A 19597-nucleotide genomic window follows, 5' to 3' on the forward strand; every position below is an offset into this window, starting at 1 on the left:
AGCTCGTCTCAGAGCCGCCAGAGACCGCCTCAGCAGCAGCAGCGAGCCAGGGCGGCACCTCCCGTCTCCCAGCCAAAGAGCAGACCTGAAACGGACGCTCGACGCCGCTCGCATTCCACTAACCGAAGGAAGCCGCCTGAGCAACGGGGTCCTCGGCCCAAGATCGTGCTGAACCCGGAGCCTCGTAAGTCTTCCTAGCAATAGGAAGAAAAAGAGAGAGTGCGTGTCTCGCAAAAGCTGGAACACTCTCTAAAATGTGTGAAACATTACCCAGTCCCCTTACAGGCGGCTGGAAATGTCTGTACAGCAGTCAATGGGCCAGTCACAGAACTCGCTCACCTGCAATCAAACGCCGTTTTAACGGCAACACACAGAAATCACAAAAAGAGTCATTTTCTGCCTGTGTCACTAAGGGGTCACGTGTCCACACTAAAGTGCGCATTCCCACGTATCAATACTGTCCAAACAGTGCCGAATACTTCCCCAGCTCCAGCTGGACGCTATCCATATATGTAGATCGTGTGCCTATTGTCATGTATGCACCACTACACGCAAGCACTGTTCCCACAGTTATAAACACTTCCCCAGTAAAAGCGGAAATACTATAAAGGTAGCGCGCGTGCCTGCTGTCCTGCATGCACCCCTACACACAAACACTGTATGCATAGCCAAAACCCCCGCCATGAGCGGAGGCTTTTTGAAAGTGGCGCGCGTGCCTACTACGGTATATGCACCCCCACCCATAAGCACTGCCCATACAGTTTCAAACAGTTCTCTGTCTCATGCGCTAAGCATCACAGATGCGACACGCGAGCAAGAAACTCCCGCTAAGAGCGGGAAGCTTTATGAAAGTGGCGCGCGTGCCTATTACAATGTATGCACCCCCACCCGTAAACACTGTCGATACAGTTTCAAACATTTCTCTGTCTCATGCCGCAAGCATCACGGATGCGACGCGTGAGCTAAGAAACTCCCGCTAAGAGCGGGAAGCTTTATGACAGTGGCGCGCGTGCCTATTACGATGTATGCACCCCACCCGAAAACACTGTCCATACAGTTTCAAACATTTCCCCAGCTCATGCTGCGAGCATTTCGGAGATAGCGTGCGTGCCTGTAATCTCACACGCACCCCTGCACTCGGCACTCAACAAGGCTGCTCAGCGCGCCACGCCTCTGACAGCTGTAAGCTCAGTGTTAGCACAAGGCAATTTGCGGTGGGGCCCATACGTCACTGCGACACGCCCCCAGCCAGCATTCAGCCCATATCTGTGCGAGCAAAAGCCTGGGAAAAAATCCCGACATGCCGAAATGGGTTTTGAACATAATAAAACACGGTTACTCGCTTCAATTCGGCTCGCAGACCACCCGCTTTTCAGCGGTGGTCGAGACGAAAGTGAGGAGAGATGTGTCACATGTTCTACGCACCGAGGTGCTCAAACTAATAGAGAAGGGCTATAGAAACTGTTCCTCCCTCTATGAGCGAGGCAGGTTTTTACAGCCGCTATTTTCTCGTCCGAAAAGGACGGTGGCCTCCGCCCCATCCTAGATCTCAGACATCTGAACAAAGCTTTAATGATTCGCTCGTTCAGAATGTTAGCGACCAAACATATCCTCGCGCAAGTTCAGCCCGGGATTGGTTTCTATCAGTGGATTTGAAAGACGCTTACTTTCACATTCGATAGCACCTCATCACAGGCCTTTTCTGAGATTCAGCTTCAAGGGACAGCCATACCAGTACACAGTACTACCATTCGACCTATCATTGGCCCCCGTACATTCACGAAATGTATGGACGCGGCACTTTCCCCTGAGACAGCGGGAGTGCGAATACTGAATTACCTCGACGATTGGCTAATCATAGCACAATCAGAGAGTCAGTTAACGACGCACAGATCTTGGATTATCAGCCATCTAGAATGCCTGGGTCTGAGAATCAATTTTGCAAAGAGCGTGCTATCCCCCAGCCAGAATATCTCCTTTCTGGGAATAGTGCTAGACTCAGTGCAGATGACGGCGCCTCTCATCAGAGCGCTCTCTATCGACGCCTTGCAACATCATTCAGACCGGTAGCGCCCGTCAAACGATTTCAAAGGATGCTCGGTCTCATGGCCTCGGCATCAGCTGTACTCCAGCTAGGATTGTTGCACATGCGTCCTCTCCAACGCTGGCTCAAGAGCCGTGTCCCCACTCACGCGTGGCGCTCGGGCCACTTTTTAATCAGAGCAAATCACGGCTGTATAAAAGCCCTGACGCCCTGGAAAGCCGTCGACTGGTATCGAACCGGCGTGAGTCTGGGCGTGAACACACGGAGAAAAATGATCACGAATAGGATGGGGGGGGCCCTTTACGAGGGCAGGCCTGTCTCCGGCTTTTGGTCAAACCCGGAAAAGCGCCTACATATAAACTGTCTGGAAATGAAAGCGGTCGCCTTGGCTCTCAGAGCCCTGCTTCCGTACCTGAAAAACGAACACGTCCTGGTCCGAACGGACAACATGACGGTAGTATCGTATATAAATCGCCAGGGTGGACTCAGGTCGAGCTCCCTGCACTCTATGGCCAGGGAGCACATCTCATGGTCACAGCACCCCTTGCGCTCGCTGAGAGCAGCGCATGTGCCAGGCGTCCTGAACCAGGAGCCGGACATGCTGTCCAGAGACAAGGTTCTCCCAGGAGAATGGTCTCTCCACCCCTGATGGTTCAGTGGTTATGGCAAACCTTTGGCAAGGCAGAGGTCGACCTCTTCAGCCTCCAGGGAAAATGCGCACTGCCCCTTTTCTTCTCAAAGAGCACGGACGCGCTCGCCCAAGTCTGGCCGAGCCGCCCCTTGTATGCTTTTCCACGGATCGCGATATTACCTCAGGTCATCAGTCGGATCAGGGAAGTGAAATGTGCAGTGCTCCTGGTAGCCCCTCTCTGGAAAAAACAGACGTGGTTTCCAGAACTGATGCAGATGATGCAATCTGCCCCATGGCCGATTCCGCTGAGGTTAGACCTCCTCAGGCAGACCAACGGGATGATTCTTCATCCCCGCCCCATCTGTGGGCCCTCCATGCATGGCCCCTCAACGGGTTCCCGAGAACCTCCCCAGTGGAGTTTTGAGAACCATCACGGAGGCGCGGGCGCCCTCTACGAGACACTTATATGCCCAAAAGTGGAAAGTGTTCAGTGACTGGTGTGATACCAAGAGCTTTGAACCCCAAATCGTGCGAGATACCAAGTGTACTCGCCTTTTTGCAAGAGCTGCTGGAGGCGGGCCGCACACCCTCCACGCTCAAAGTCTGTGTGTCTGCCATAGCGGCGTCACATAATCCTGATAAAGGACGTTCATTAGGGAAAAACGACCTAATCATTCGTTTCCTAAGAGGCGCTAGGAGGATGAACCCCCCTCGCCCCCCCTCGGTGCCGATCTGGGACCTGGCCACGGTCCTGGACGCACTCAAGAGTGCCCCGTTCGAACCTCTCCGAACCGTGCACCTTAAACAGCTCTCGCTCAAAACTGCGCTCTTGCTGGCGCTCGCCTCAGTCAAGAGAGTGGGCGATCTGCACGCTGTCATCAAGCGCTGCTTGCCTGGAATTTGGACCTAACGACTGCAGAGTTGTCCTTAGGCCAAAGCACGGGTATATTCCTAAAGTGCTCTCCACACCCTTCAGAGTACAGGTGATATCTCTGGCAGCGTTATCGTCCCCAGCGGACTGAGCGGCGCTAATTTACTCTGCCCGGTCAGGGCGCTCAGAGTATATTTGGAACATTCTGCCCGTTCAGACAGACGGAACAATTATTCAGTATGCTTTGGCGGCCGCACTAAAGGTCTCGCAGTTTCAAAGCAAAGAATATCGGCTGGATAGTGGATGCTATAGGCTGGCTTATGAAGCCAAGGGCCTTCAATGCCCCTTAGGCGTCAGAGCTCACTCTACGAGGAGCATGGCCTCCTCGTGGGCGTGGTCGAGTGGGATACCCATTGAAGATATTTGTCGGCGGCAGGCTGGGCCTCGCGCCGACATTTATCAGGTTTTATAACCTACAGGTCCCCTCATTGCATTCCAACATTCTATCAGCCTGACTGTAGAATGGACTGGAGTATGTATATGCTGAGCATTATCTCCTCCCTTATAGGTCCGTCTCTGACTGACTTAGAGGATTTTTTATGCATATCAATACATAGAAAAATCAGTACATAAGTTATGTGCTTGTGTTTTTACAATGAGCCCCACCATGGACCTCCTTGGGGCAAAGGTGCTCTGTATTTTCCCATTATATAGCTCGCCGTTGGCCGGCTTGTTGGATAATCACTTTGCTTTAAGGCTCAGGCATCCGCCTCTGGCTTTATAGAGCGAAGTCAGCACACACGGCGTTTTGCATGGTGTTCCCATAGCGTAAGCTGCTTACGCAATAGGAGAGACCTCTCGAGAGGGAACGACTCGGTTACTCACGTAACCTCGGTTCCCTGAGAGGAGGGAACGAGTATTGCGTAAGCTGCCGTGCTTGTGCTTGTTCAGTCGCTTCAGTCGATTGAACCTAAAGAACTCTCATGATTTCGCGAACACGGCCATAATTTGCAGACCTGGTTTGGTTTCTGTCTCTTTACATCTAAATGTTATATAATTCAATTATAATTTATATAATCCTCTATGTCCCTTTAAAATAGTAAAGGCTCTGAATACAATTCTGAATACATTTTGTAAATGTGATAAAGGCCCAAAATGTTTATAATTTTTGGTTTTAAAACATACATATTTTTCTTTTACATTCACACAGTACAAGACAAACACCGTGTCTGAATTGTTAGCAATCTGTTTTAGTCATCTTTTCTTTCTTTTTTGTGCTGTCTCAAAGAAAAGACCAGTGTTGGGTAAGTTACTCTGAAAAAGTAATTAATTATATACAGCAAATTACATATTCTACACTGTAATTAGATTACTGTACAAATTACTCTGTCTGAAAAGTAATTGCATTACTTATTACTAATTACTTTCTAAAACCCTTACCGTACGTTCACACCAGAAGTGCAGAGAGCGTCAAAATTCGCTCTGGCTGCCCTGCCTTCAAGGACGCTCGTGGATGCTCTGACATAGTTGAAATAGGTGCCAACATTTGTTCAGAATGCTTTGTTTTGTGAACTATATTTAAAGGGGCCGCAATTTAACCATCCAGACATGTCGACCATTTACTTGTTGCCGACCTATCACAAGTAGCGTATATCCTCATGAACTCTTTAAAATGTGAAAATAAGAAATCGATCGATGGCAGAAAGTAATTAAAATTATAGTTGTTTGTTATCAAAATAAAATACATTTGTAATAATAACTGTGGTCTTGGTTGTTTTATATCCCTGTAAGCAAACAGGGACATATCATATATTACTTGGAAACCCGCCACGGCAATAATTAGTTTCTCCTCCATTTTATCTTCGGAACTAATGTTTGGTGGGAATCAAAGTTTACACTGTTGTGTTCTCTAGACTTTGCTAGAGCGGAGCACTTCTATATTCCAATAGGTTTCCACCGAACTGCGTCACAGCTCATTACCATAATGTTGACTTTACTTGAACTTTCCTCTGATGCCCACACCGCCCAAGACTCGCCACGCTGCTTCTCACCACTGAGAGACACTGGCAGTCATTGAAAATGAATGACTTCCGATCGATTTGACGCTCTCGCCACCTCTGGTGTGAACACACGGTTTTCAACCTCAACCAGGTGAAAAATACAAGGATAGATATGAAACTGTTCTTTTAATTATTTCAAATAAATCATGTCAAATCTAATAAATTATTCATGAACTGGCCAAAGAATTTAAGGGGACAGCGTTACATTAGAAAACATATTTTCACATTAGACATTAAATTTTGATTTTAAATTCACTATTGTTTTATAGAATTGTTGCCTATACAGTATTTAACACAATTACATAAAACGTAACTGTAAAACTAACTGTTAAATTACTGAAAATTAAGAGAAATTTTTGTGGCATCTTACATGACACAAACACTCTTAACTTGAGCTGCTGACACTGAGGCGTGCGTACTGCACGGCGCCTGAATAATCCGCGAGGTTCCTGCTCAACTTCTTAAACTTGTGTCAATTTGATTGGCTCTCAAATTACATTGAAAAGTTGATCTCAAATTATATTGATGAGCGGTGTTAACTATTGTTTATGCTAAAAATTAAAGTTTTCTTAAATGACAATTAGGCATTGGTGCATAGTGAACTGCAGCAGAACAGCAACAAGGATATCAATCATTTGGGGGGACAATATGGCCATATCTGATTGTTTGGGGGGACTTGTATATTGTGGTTAAGGCCCTGCCCTGAAGTCTAAAGTTTAGACCTCCTTAAATTTGAGTTGAGTCTGAACTGGTTTTATATGAGCAACTGTCACTTGCACAAGCTGGTTAAACTGGTTACTGTTACAGGTAGACCTGTTTGAGTGTAGTCATGCTAACCATCCAAAACCAGCATGAAGGTGCCCAAAATATACCTTTCAGCTGGTTATCAGCTGAACCAATATGGACTGGGTTTTAAAATATAAATTTTATGCATGCATTGTTAAATGTTATGATCTCCTTTTGGCTTGGGAATGTAGCATATACTTTAAACATGGAAATTAATCATACATATTCATATGAAAGTGCAAGTAAATTAGGCTCTCAAGATCAAAGTGAAACTGATAATGAATTAGTTGAACAGTATGATTCTTACGTGCTTGGTTATAGTGTTCTGACCTGTAATACATTTTAGATCTTTTAAATAGATTAACACTAGACTGATTTACTCACCAAACTCAGCATGTGTCATCCGATTACCTGAACAGATGCATTCCTCTGAAGGATGCTTCTAGAACCTGCTGTTTCTAGAAATCAAATAAAGTTTCGTTTCAACCTGGCACTGGCAAGATGACACTATAAATCATAGCATCTGGATTAACAACATGAAAACACCTCATGTAAATTTGACTTCTTTTGATCTACTGAACCTTTATGCCACTCATCTATATATATCTATATATCTATATATTTACCTATTCATATTGTACCAGCAGGTCCACTTCAGTTGGTGCCCTGAGCCCACAAAAGATGAATGAATCCCATGTTACCACAATTGAGAATTTTGAGCAGTCGTTTTGAAAAGTATATATGGACTGACCTGACCTTCCAGCTTTCTGACTTTTTCTATTTTCACTGTAGTTCCCATGATTACGTCTCTGTGTATTGTTCCCTCAAGTGTTTACTCTTGTGTGCTAGCACTGCCAAGAGTTGTTAATGCAGAGTAGCAACAGGTGAGGTGGGGCTCTTCAGAGTATTCCCACAGACACTGTTACTACGTCAATGAATCTTGATGCTAAACACCACACCTTTAGAGAAGCAAATTATCTCCAATAATACGTTTATTCAGGCAACATTTTAATATTTCTATTTGCAAATACAAATAGATTTTACAAAGACATGTTACCATAAGGATACATGAATATGCTCTTGAGGATGAACTTGACCCTTTTCCTCCAAGTCCCACAAAGCCTTCTCAAAAGTGGGTGCTGGTAGTGTTTCAGAAGAGGAGTACTCACATTCAAGTCTGACTCCCTAGTTCGGTTATGGTTAGGGGTAGATATAGGGGTGGGCTTTGGGTATAGGGATCAACGACTCTCTAGTATAGTTAGGGTTAGGTGTATCTGGGGGGGATCACTGTGGTCTGCTATATCCTGCCATAAAGCGTTCAGAATCAGAACTGAGTGTGGAAATTGCATTCTGCAGTGATTTTTTGGGGCACGTTTCTGCTTTTGCCTGATTCCTTTAGTGAATTGAGCACTAAACCAGCACAGACAGTGTGTGCAAGTTACCAACGCTTTTACCAGATGTAATTCATTCTTAGTGAATTCCCCCCTGAGTCTTACAACCTTTGCCCATACACAGTTTTCACTGTAAAATGACGTATAAGGAGCTATTTCTACCTGATCTAACCTTCAAAACTTGGTTTTGTCAACACGGTCTCATGACAAGTCATAGGCCACATCCACACAAATAAGTTTTAGTTTAAAAACGCATCTTTTTCTCTATGTTTTTGGCCTTCTGTCCACACTGAGTCTTGTGTTTTTGACAGGGAAAATGGAGCGTTTCGAAAACACTCTCACAAGTGGATGAATTTGAAAACGCCATCTTTATGTTGTATTGTAGATGGGAAACAATTACATATTTGTTGTAATGTGACGCAGTCATGTGATCCATTCAACCCAAATCAATTAAGATTGTGGTCCATTTTGTAGTGGCGTTATTGTGCCTACTAATCAATTTGATAGTGTTGTTAAAGATAAAACTTACTTTGAACAACCTTAACATTGCATTCCTTCAAAGGTGACGGGAAGTTTGTTTTGTAGTTCATTCAGCTCTGTCTTAAGAGGTGCCATCATTGCGACAGGAACCCTTCTCTTTGACTGCTTCACTGGTTCTACTGTGGGTCTGCTTTAATCCTGTATGTGCCCTCAAGGCATCCATCTCCCTGGAACACGTCTGCATAGTCGGTTTTGATTTCCTCCATGGCCAACAGTTTGTATGGTCCAGCCTGCTCAGCCACAATACTGTCTAAAGCCATAATATTTTCATACTGTACTCTCATTAGATTCATGGCTTGTTCTGCTCTGCTGCCCAGTAATGGCACTGTGGATCTCATCTACAACATGAATTCTAGCTGTAGTTTTTTGTTTCTGGGGTTTCGCAGTTTAATCTTACATTTCCCCAGTGGTTGAAGAGTGCTCTTATTGTACATCACCAGCACTTGATCCGTCTTTTCAATTTGTGTGCCTGGGTTAACCAGGTTGATAGGAATAATGTTACAACTGGCACGCAGTCTAACTGAAACTTCACCTGTTCTTTCCCAAGGAACATGGCAGTGAAAGGTTTTGTGGCAGGTCTTTGTTTCTCTTCATTCACACACAGGATGTCTTCATAACATTCATCATCTCTCTCTGTGATGGTATGCACAGTCTTTTCTTTCTCCATTTTTGTTCTGCACATTGTGGCAAAATTATTGTCTTTTCCAAAATTTTTGCACTTTTTTCCAACATAGCTATAGAAATCACTTCGGTGGTGGTGCGGGAAACGGGTTTCCAAAACATTGGCTTGCAAGTCACAATGGATGTTTTCACATTCAAGTCTTTGTATCTGTGCATGCTTGCAAGCTATTTTCCCGCCTAGCTGGCTTTTTCAAGCGCAGGATAATCGCTTCAGGTGAGTCGGGTCCCATCTTTCACCGAACCATGTTGTCATGTTAATTTTGTTCATCAAAAATGTATGCTTTTGAGTAATTAGCCTAGAAAATGGTCTATTTTAGGCTAGGTATGCAAATTATTTTTACCCTGCTGATCAAGAAGGATATTTTGAACAATGTGCTGATTGCTTATCAGATTAAACTATCTTTTATTCTGAGTGCATGTCACGTTTAGAACAGTACATTAGGTTTGTTAGACATTTATCAAAGACCTGTATATATATTTTTATCCTAGCCATCGTAACTGTTATTGGTTAATGTTCTTAACCGAACAGCTGTCATATTAGATCATAGACTGATGCATGTCATGAAATATTGTACGTGCAACTTTTCAACAAATTTTTTTCTCTCATAGAAAAACACTTACCAGTGAATTATTTTCGACAATGTCCTGTCCGTTTTGATATGTTTCAATTTTTACTTGGTGAATTCTGTTTAGAACAGGCCATTAGAGTTGCTCTATTCGTCCTTCACTATTCATTGAATTGTTTTTAATAAATATGTATGTATCCACTAACGTTGATTCATTAAATGCATGTCAAGGTCTATATTTAATGTAGTCTACAATTATGATAATGCACGTCAAGCATGTCGCAGATAAATGCCAATTGTTAACCAAATTTAGCATTGGATTTGACTGTTGGAAATATTTGAATGCGTCACATAAACGCACAACGTTTTGTGATGGTTTCTTTTTAGACTAGTTGACTTTCATTTAAAAATCAGTGTAATTTGTCATTCTGCACATCCCTAGCCTGACCCCCAAAAACTTGCATACTCTAATATTCCATTTGACTGCCTTTTAGCTTTGATTACAGAATTTGATTTGTGGTATTGTTTTGACAACCTTATGCAATGACACAACATTTATTTCCATCCAGAGTTGCATTCATTTTTGGCCGAGATCTTTTATTGATGACTGGAGAGTCAAACCACTCTGTAAAGTCTTCTCCAGCACATCCCAACGATTTTCAATGGTGTTAAAGTCAGGACTCTGTGGTGGCCAATTCATGAGAGAAAATTATTCCTCATGCTCCCTGAACCACTCTTTCACAGTTTGAGCTTGATAAATCACAATCACAATCATAGGCTCTTAAGTATCTGCTTATTTAAATCCAAACGGTGATTTTATTGGATTTATTTTTTTGGCCAGGCAGTGTACTTTCATTTGTCTTGTGGTGAGTGGAGTGGCTGGGGTCAAATATGTGGTATTGGAAAATGTGTTGATTCAGACGAGGAGAGCAAATACAATATTTTTTCAGCAATCTACCACCCTGGTGGATTCCTGTCTTGTCAGTCAGTCACAAACACGCCACTGCATCATAACGAGACAGTGCCAATATACACATGACATCACAGATGGTGGTTAAAGGGCAAGTATTATTCAAGTTCTATGTAACTTATTACATAGGCCTTGTTATTAAATGTATGATTTTACATTGAATCATTTAATTATTTATCATTTGAATGTGCATCAGAAATTTAGAAATATTTCCCCTCAAAAATGGGAAATGATGTCATCATTTATATGTAGTTTAGATGATTCATGAACAAATCATTAAGACCAAAGATCTGACTCAAAAGAATGACTCATTCACGGACATCTCCATGGAAAAGAGTGAGTAATGCCCCAATTGTCCTTTTTGGTTGAAATAATACTTTACTGTGAAACTTACATGCCTGTTTTACTTTTTCCCTAGAAGGACATAACAATTCAACCCTTAAAGGGAGGGATGAGTTAAAGGGAGTAATGATGATGAACAGATCAAACCAGCATGGAGACTTTCCACACAATCAAAAGCCAAGATGCCATCTGTTTCCAGCAGGGTTCATTATAGCACTTCAACCGACAGAATGTTTGACTGTTGCCATGAATGTAAAAATTGAAGCCTTCAGATGCACAGTGTTTCACACGAGATATTGCAAAATGTTTACAGCTGTGCAGAAATCAAAGTTACACATTTCAGTTCTGCTGTCCTGTTTATTTCAGAATGAATTCCTGTGAACAGCTATGGAGAAAAATGAGAGTAGATACAGCACTTAAAGGTGCACTCGGTAATGCTTGTAGGTCGGCAACTTTATTCTATCTCAAATGTCCCCTGTACACATATCAAACATCATTTGCTGTTTTAATATTTGCGGCAATTTTTAAAGACAACCACAGATTCATCAAATTTGAGTACATTTTTAAAAAATATACAAACAAGCAGGAACATGACAAATGTTTCAATGAGTCAAAAAACCCTAACATTCTGGTTTTACCCACAAACTTCAAGCCATGTTGCCATGCTGTTCTTTAGAATGACTAATGCAGTAAAATTGTTGGGTAAAATGAATAATAGGCTACATCAAGATTTTAGGTAATAATTTAAGAGCTACACTTAGCATGTACAGGTCATGTAAATGGTCACCATTCCCTTTTAAGATATATTTTTTAAAGACTTTTTAAGCACATTTTTACAAATTCAACAGTTCATTTTAAATGGTCCAGCATAACAAGTTAATTTTTAAATGTATGTATTTAGGGGGCCAAGCAGTGAAGCTGCTGGAACCCTATTGTATTTGTGATTTTCTTCGTCGTCGTCTTCTTTTTTTGTCTGCCCTAAAAGTATCTGGGTGTCAGAGACCGTAAGTCATGGAGACACCAAACTTGGCAGGATGGATCTCTTAACCCACACCACCCACCGTATCGTTACACTACTGCTGAAAATGTACAAAAGTACTGATACACACATCTGAAATCACTTAAGCGTGGCTTTACTATTTGAAAATCAACAGACACAAATACAATTTGACTAATATCTAGGCAACTATCAAGATGCTAGTATAATCATTATTATTATTGGTGTGGTTTTATTATTATTAACTTACACATTTTAAATTATCAAAATATGTTGGTCGGGAGACTAAACTACATAACATGTTATTACAAAGCTCTGAAATTCTTGATTCTGGTCACTCAACCTGAAACTCCGGCTTCTTTCACGTCTCACTCTCTCACAACTGGTGCCATCGTGCATCTCTGTTATAGTTATTGATTGTATTGAAAATGAAATCGGAGGAATTCAGAATTTGTATTAGACGATTCCCAGGTAGCACGTTGGCCCAACGTCTGTTGTTGTGTTGGGCCAACCTTACACTCAAATTTTAAGATTGTGAAATGGCTTATTCATTGTTGAATTGCATTAAGAGACGGCACAACAGACAAACTGAATTGGTTATAAAAATGACCCTTTTTATTGATAACAAAATTAACGTATTGCAGTTTAATGCAATTAACAACATGTTGTGGTGCTGTTGTTAAAAAAAATATAAAATGCAAAGAAAAGTAAAACATAAAGCCAAAGAAATCAACAAGGAACCAAAAAGTGACAAAAAAGGCAGCAAAGAAAATGCAGAACAAGGCCAAAAAAAACCCACTGAGTGGCTCTGATGATGAAGACGGAGCGGAGGAGAAGTAGCAGCAGCATATACTCCTGTAAAAAAACAACAAACATACAAACAACTTTTTAGAACATTTAAGATGTGTCGTTCTATTTTAATTACACAACCCAAAACAGAAAAAAGTTGGGGTGTTGTGCAAAATATAAAAACAGCAAACAGAAAAACAGAATGTGATCATTTCTTGAAAAGGACATAGTCAACATGTCAAATGTTGAAAATTACACATTTGACTCTTAGACTTTGCTGTAATTTCTACAAGTACTTACCACAAAAATGCCCATTAAAATACCATAATTTTCTTTTCTGGTGCATTATGATTTTAACCATTAATTTACAGTGATTTAGTGTATGTTGGTTTTTTTTTGTTTGAGACCTAAGCTAAATACAGTGTAACTGAAAGAATATGGTGTTAGTAGTTGAGTGTATAGTTTTAAGGGGGAAAAGTAGTATTTATTTCCCGCCAGCAAGAGATTTTCATCATGTTGGGGTAGCAAATTTATTATACATCTAGTGTACGCCTAGTAAAGATGAAATACACCTCTGTTTAGTGGTGGGGTTAGACAGAGGAAGAAAAAACAATCATTGGAAGACACTTACATTCACTTTCACAGCTGCTGGAATCTGCTTGAGGGGGAGGCATCTGCTTTTCTGTGTTAAAGAAAAAATATAGTAATTATCAAAATGTAAATGACTTAAAACTTATATATTAATATATATAATAATTAATAACATATTGGATCAGCCTTAAAAAGGCCTTGTGTACCTTTTTCTGTTGCTCTTTTTTTTCTTCCTCCATTTCGGTCTCCACTACACTTCAGCCAGGTTTTTATTTTTTCCTCGGCTTCCACCACTTTTGCTCCTTGTTTTTTGGCTGCATCTGTCAGCATGAAATTAAAGAAAATTAAACAGAGAAAGGGTAAGCAGAAAGATCATATCTGAGGGTTATTTTGTAGAGTTCTGTATGATTAGTGGATTAATTGGCATTCTTTCATTGACTTGCATTGTATTTCATTCAATGACACGTTATGTGAAACTGTAAGTGGTTGTTTTCTCTTTTGCTATTTCAAAGTTATGTCTTAGTTTTGAATGTTTTTTAAAACATATCACCTATGACAACTTTTGCTAGCAAAATTGTAGAAAATGGGCTCTTCTGTCCTCTCCCTTGGTCATTATTTCTCTCATAATCCTGTGGACAATGTCTTTGGCAGATGTTCCACCCAAGCTGGTAAGATATCTTGTCTATGAAAAAACATAATGTGTTAAGCAGCAGTAAACCAGGTCTAGATCTCTAGATATGTTAGTATTCTTTTAAGTGAAGTAACAGAACATCATTAGAATTTACTAGAGAACGTTGTGTGTCTCTGTTTGACAGCCTATCCTCCAGATCTTTTATGCCTGTCATGCTCCTTAATGGAAACTGAAACTCCTCATTCACAACTTCAGCTGCATTCTCTCTTTGCAAAATAGCCTGAAGGAGGAGCGTATTCTGCCTGACTTGACCCTTTATCTCTTCCAGCATCTGGTAGAGCCGGAGTTCTCTTTCTGAATCAGACAAACATACGATGCAACATTATAACTACACAGAATAGAACGTATAAAGAGAGAGACTGCATCTCTTCTTTTGTTGTCTTTATCATAACATAACTTTTCCAGCCTTTTGTTGAATCCATCCCAGCTTTTTTTTAGACGTGTTGCTGGCATTAAATTCAAAATGTGCCTCCATTTCCCATAAAATAGTAAAATTTGACATTTTCAACATTTGATATGTTGTCTATGTCCTTTTCAAGCTAAATATGATTTTACAAGATTTGGAATTTTGTTTTTATTTTGCATTTTACATAACGTCCCCAATTTAAAAATAAATTGTGGTTGTAAATCAAAGCAAATTGATATTAAGGCTAATTGTCAAAAGCAGGGCTTAAAAGGTTTATCATTTGAAAATAGTACAACTTAGCCAGGCGAAGTTGGTTTTATTCTCCTTTTTGGTTACATACATTTTATTTTGTTCCTTGAACAGTTTCTAATCCATGTTAGAGACTAAAAAAAGTAATTACTAAAAACTCCTACGTAAGTAGTTAATTCTACGTACCATCTTGTCTTGGTTCAGGGACTGTCACAGCAGGTGCTGATGGTGCAAATGGTGGTATGGCTGGCAAGGTCAGGCTTTTGGCTCCATTACTGCAGAATTATTTTATTTTTTTGTCTTTCCATTGTCTCTGCATATGGAACAATATGAAACAGAATCAGTACAATGTACAATACATTGCCAAACATCACAACATTTACTTCCATCCAGAGCTTCGCTGCGATCTTACTCAACAGGAAATTGACATTTCAACATATCGTCCCCTTGGAATTAAATATAGTTTACTACAACTTAATTTTGACAGAAATGTCAGATATAACCTTGTACTGTAATTTCCCAACTATTAGCCGCAGTTTATACATTAATTCTTCTAAATTTCTTCAGGTTTATACACGAGAGCAGTTAATATGGTATTAATGTTTTTTTACCTTGCATAAAACAGTCTCCTGTGGCTTATACACAGGAAATTACTTTAATTCTAAGGGGACCATATTCCCAAGTCTTGGATTTAAGGAATCTGTGGTGACCAGATATGTTGGGAAATGATGCAATGACCACTGTATGTTTTTGTCTGTACCTGTGTGGAGCCAGCTTGTTGAGGCCTGCACTGGAGGTCTTCCTGAGGCTGTATCCGATGTAAAACCATTTATATATTTTGATGATGGTCTGTTGGACACATTAAGTGTAATCAATTTTTTTAAAAGCTCAGTGCAAATAAGCAGTAGGCTATAAAAGGAGAACAGAGAACAGAGGAAACATACACTCTTTTCCGTACACTGTCCTCATCTGTAGACTCCAAACTGTTGCCTTTACAAAATTTCACCAGCTTTCTTCTGGCTTTTTCATAGGAATCTAAACATAGAAACAAATAACATCACTAAGCCTATTATCTGAACATTTGAAAAGAACTGCTTGGCATAACTCACAAGGAGCATCTTTTAATTTTTGAATAGTTATTTCTCTATATTTCTCAATAATAATTCATAATTAATGCCACCCATTCAGTTATATATACGTTCTTCATCAGGAGTTTCATTTTTTTCAACCGCTTTTCTACATTTTGTACCGTTATATGGTGGCCAAAAGTAAAATCTTTTGTCGATGCTCAGCCAGTCACTTGGTATTACCTCTGTCTCATTCTTTTCAGTAAAAACAACTATAGAATACATCTATAAAAAACAAAAACAAAAAAACAATATATCTAGTGTTACAACTATATACATTTATTGAAGCTCTATTAATTACACAGTGGAAATCTATCTAAACTAAAATAATTCCTAGTCTTATTATTACTATTCTTTATGATTGATAAGTTTTGTACATTTGTCAGATGCAGAAAGGGGGGGTGGTGGGGGGGCTATTGGGGGAATCAAGCAGTATGCAGTAAAGGATACACTGTAAAAAAAAACTTTTTTTTTACAGTTTTTGCCAATAAATTTTACAGTGTTTTCTCTGTTTTTTTAAATAACAGAAATGTTTTATTAAAATTACAACAAAAAAACTGTTAATTGACATGTGTAACATAATTTAACAGAGAAACTATGTATAAATGGAATACACTAGATATCTGTTTTTTAACAGATTTTCAATGATAATTTTAACAAAACTAACCGTAAAAATAAAGTTTTTTTTATTAACCTCCTGGCCTCTTTTAACACATGAAATACTGTAACAACTGTGTCGATTTCTGACACCCCTTAGCTTGTCACAGATTGTCAGATATCTGTTAAAAAGAGAGATATTGAAAGTATATTTACTTTCAATAAAACAAGTTTAGCTGTTTAAAAAAAAAAGGCCGTTGCAATTTAAATAATAAGCTACGAAAACCAATGCAAAAGAAAAATCACAAACCTCTGTGTTCAGCAAATCATTTTCAGGGCAATAATTATTTAAGCCAATCAGAATTGACACCTCTGCTAAGTGGGTGCACGCAGAAAGAAGCGCGCGACATGAAGGATGAAGACGGTGGCGCGCTGGTGAACCATTCTGCTGTTTTCGAGGAAGCAACACGTGTGAGAGGTAACGTCAAAAATATTTACTGACACATTCAAAAATTCAACGCAATACCGACACATAGCTAAAGTATACATTTAAGATTGACGACCGAAAACAAAACAAGTAATGTATGTCAGATGTTACATTAGCTAGGTTGCAGATACATTTTAGCTTTGTGTTAACGTTACCTAAACGCCGTTTAACGTTGCATTTAAGAACATTATATTTGTGTTAGCTTGTATTTTTGTGGCCGCGTCTGTGTGGCAGCACGTGGCTTGCTAACTAAAGTTGACCACTGCTAGCAACAGCTTTCAAATATGCTCAAGTAAATAAAGAAAATCAATGTTGCTGTGTTACAATTTAATGTAATGTAATTTTGCACAAACATTATGCAAACTTCTTTCTTTCTTTTCCCCCTCAGTTTTTTGATGCAATACCAGGAATTGGGACATCTGGAACTTCTGGAATTGAGATAAGTCAGAAGTCTTCTAGCTCAAACATTATATTAAAGTAAGTTTGCAATATGGCAAGTGTTCTAAATGCTTTCACATGTCCTATATGTGGCATTTCTACGTAAACAGTGAAAGGATATGTAAATCATAAAAAAATACACACAAATGAAACACATGGTGAATATGCCTGTTGTGTAATTGGGTGCAAATCAAGGTTTACCAAGTATAATTCCTTTAAAAGTCATATGTTGCGCCACCATAGGCGGTCATCCGTGTCACACTGTGAAACCGCACAGGGTGCACTGAAATGTGAAAAGCCACATTGCCAGAAACAAACAGTTGATGGACCCCATTGACTTCCAAAGTATTTTTTTCCATACTATTGAAGTCAATGGGGTCCATCAACTGTTTGATTACAAAAATTCTTCAAAGTATCTTCTTTTGTCTTCAACCGATGAAATAAATGTATACAGGTTTGTAACAACTTAAGGTTGAGTAAATGATGACTTTATTTTGGTGTGAACTATACCTTTAGATATGTCTGTCACATCTCTTGCTCAGTTTAAATACTTTTAATATGGCTAAACATTTATATGGCTCATCAGAATTGCTGATTATGAAAAATGTTTGTAGCACTATATTCAAGTGTATTTCTGTCTTCACAGATGCCTTTTCAGGATAAATCCAGATAGGGGACCAAAGTGGAGAAGAAGCCATCTAAAACACAGCAGTCCATAAATCCTAATCAATTTCATTGATTACAAACATTACAAACTTTGAATGGAGAGAGTAGACATCATCTCACATGCCAGCTTTCATACATATCCAATTTGTTTATGCTATTCTGTAATGTTTAAAGGGTTCATTCTGCTTGTGTTTTGTGGCTGGCTGTTATCTTGAGTGAGTCGCGGCATTTTAATGTGTGCTTTAATGCAAATTGTGTACATTTCAAAGTACAGGGTTAAAAAAAAAAAAGCTGTCATTCTCACAGTAAAGACTGTTTATGGAAGTTGGTTAGTTTTAACCAGTGGGGAGAACCAGTTACATTTAAAAAAAAATAAAAATAAATTATAATATTGCTGCTAACGATGCTATGAAGTGCTTTGTTAAATGTTGATCACAGGATGTATTTGCAGATAACAAATAAAACAAAATTAAAATTACTGTTGTTGTTGTTTTTTTTTTTTTTTTTTATTAAAGCAAATCTTAGTTAATTTTGCAGTTTAACTAAACTGCAAAAAAAGTTTAAGTACTGTTATAAAAACATTGTGTGTGTATATATATTTATATTATCTGTACTTCAACTTTTTTTTATCATTCTTTAAAGATAGTTTTTCTGTGTTTTAGAGGTGTATGACTGTATTTTAACAATTAATGTATGTTAAAATTAAAAGATTTCATAGTATTATAAGGAGATTTTTGTGTAGAATAACAGTAATAAACCGTAATTATAGGATAAGAAATTTCTGTTTTTTTCATGACAGTATTTTTCTGTTTTTAAACAGAATTTTTCTGGCACCCCTGCTGCCAGAAAATTACCTTTTTTTTTAAGGGTTTTTTTTTACAGTGTATGCCACAAACCCATCCTTATGCTGTAAAAGAAGGACTTTTGAAACAGTCTGTGTAGGAACAATAGACAATGACTGCCCGGGTTGTTTCACAAAGGTTATATCAAGACTTGATGAATCAATGGGATAGGTGAAAAATGATGACTTGTTTTGGAATTTAAGACAGACTAGATGTTTTTCACTATATAAATATCTCCATTGAACAGAATATAGTTGTCTCCCTCTGATAAACTAAAGTTCCACCATTTACATATTTCTTATACTGTGTAAACTGCTGAGATGTCACATTGTATGGAAAAGGCCCATTCTTATGTTCCTGGTAAAAACCATCCTTGCACACCCTTATTTTAGTTCTGACACTTGCTTTTTCTGACAATCTCCTGATGATCTGTTGAAGGGGCTGGGTAGGGGTCCTAATCATTTTTTTAATGTGTAGAGGAAGTTCTCAAATGGGAAAGCTGCGAAATTATGCAGCACACCAAACTGCCTTACATCACTGGCAAGATGTGTCAGCCCGTGTATGTTATACACAACGTAATTACCAGATTGAAAATGCTCGACAAATGTGATCAGTAACTTTTCAGCAAAATCACAGTACTGGAGACACAGTGAGGGGCAGCATAATATTCGAATGGCTACATGCAGAAGCATAAAATTGTGGTATTGAACATTCGGCAGATGGTCTTTAAGTGCTACTGGACCAGTGAACAGGAGAAAAGTTCTGAACTCTGTTGCTTTCCACCTATCTACCTCAACAAGGGATCTCCCTTTTCGTGCAAACTCTCTGGGGAGTC

The 19597-nt window shown here is 39.5% G+C and overlaps 1 long non-coding RNA gene across 1 annotated transcript; it reads right to left on the minus strand.

Moving 5' to 3' along the window:
* Positions 1 to 12606: 12606 nt before the first annotated feature.
* On the minus strand, positions 12607 to 14902 carry LOC127618372 (uncharacterized). The gene is made up of 6 exons (XR_007967427.1): positions 14792 to 14902; positions 14045 to 14244; positions 13810 to 13941; positions 13466 to 13579; positions 13300 to 13350; positions 12607 to 12734 (listed from the first exon to the last, which is right to left on the minus strand). It is a non-coding gene; the product is annotated as an uncharacterized LOC127618372 (long non-coding RNA).
* Positions 14903 to 19597: the final 4695 nt, after the last annotated feature.

Source organism: Xyrauchen texanus, chromosome 25, assembly GCF_025860055.1.
Source record: "Xyrauchen texanus isolate HMW12.3.18 chromosome 25, RBS_HiC_50CHRs, whole genome shotgun sequence".
NCBI lineage: Eukaryota > Metazoa > Chordata > Actinopteri > Cypriniformes > Catostomidae > Xyrauchen > Xyrauchen texanus.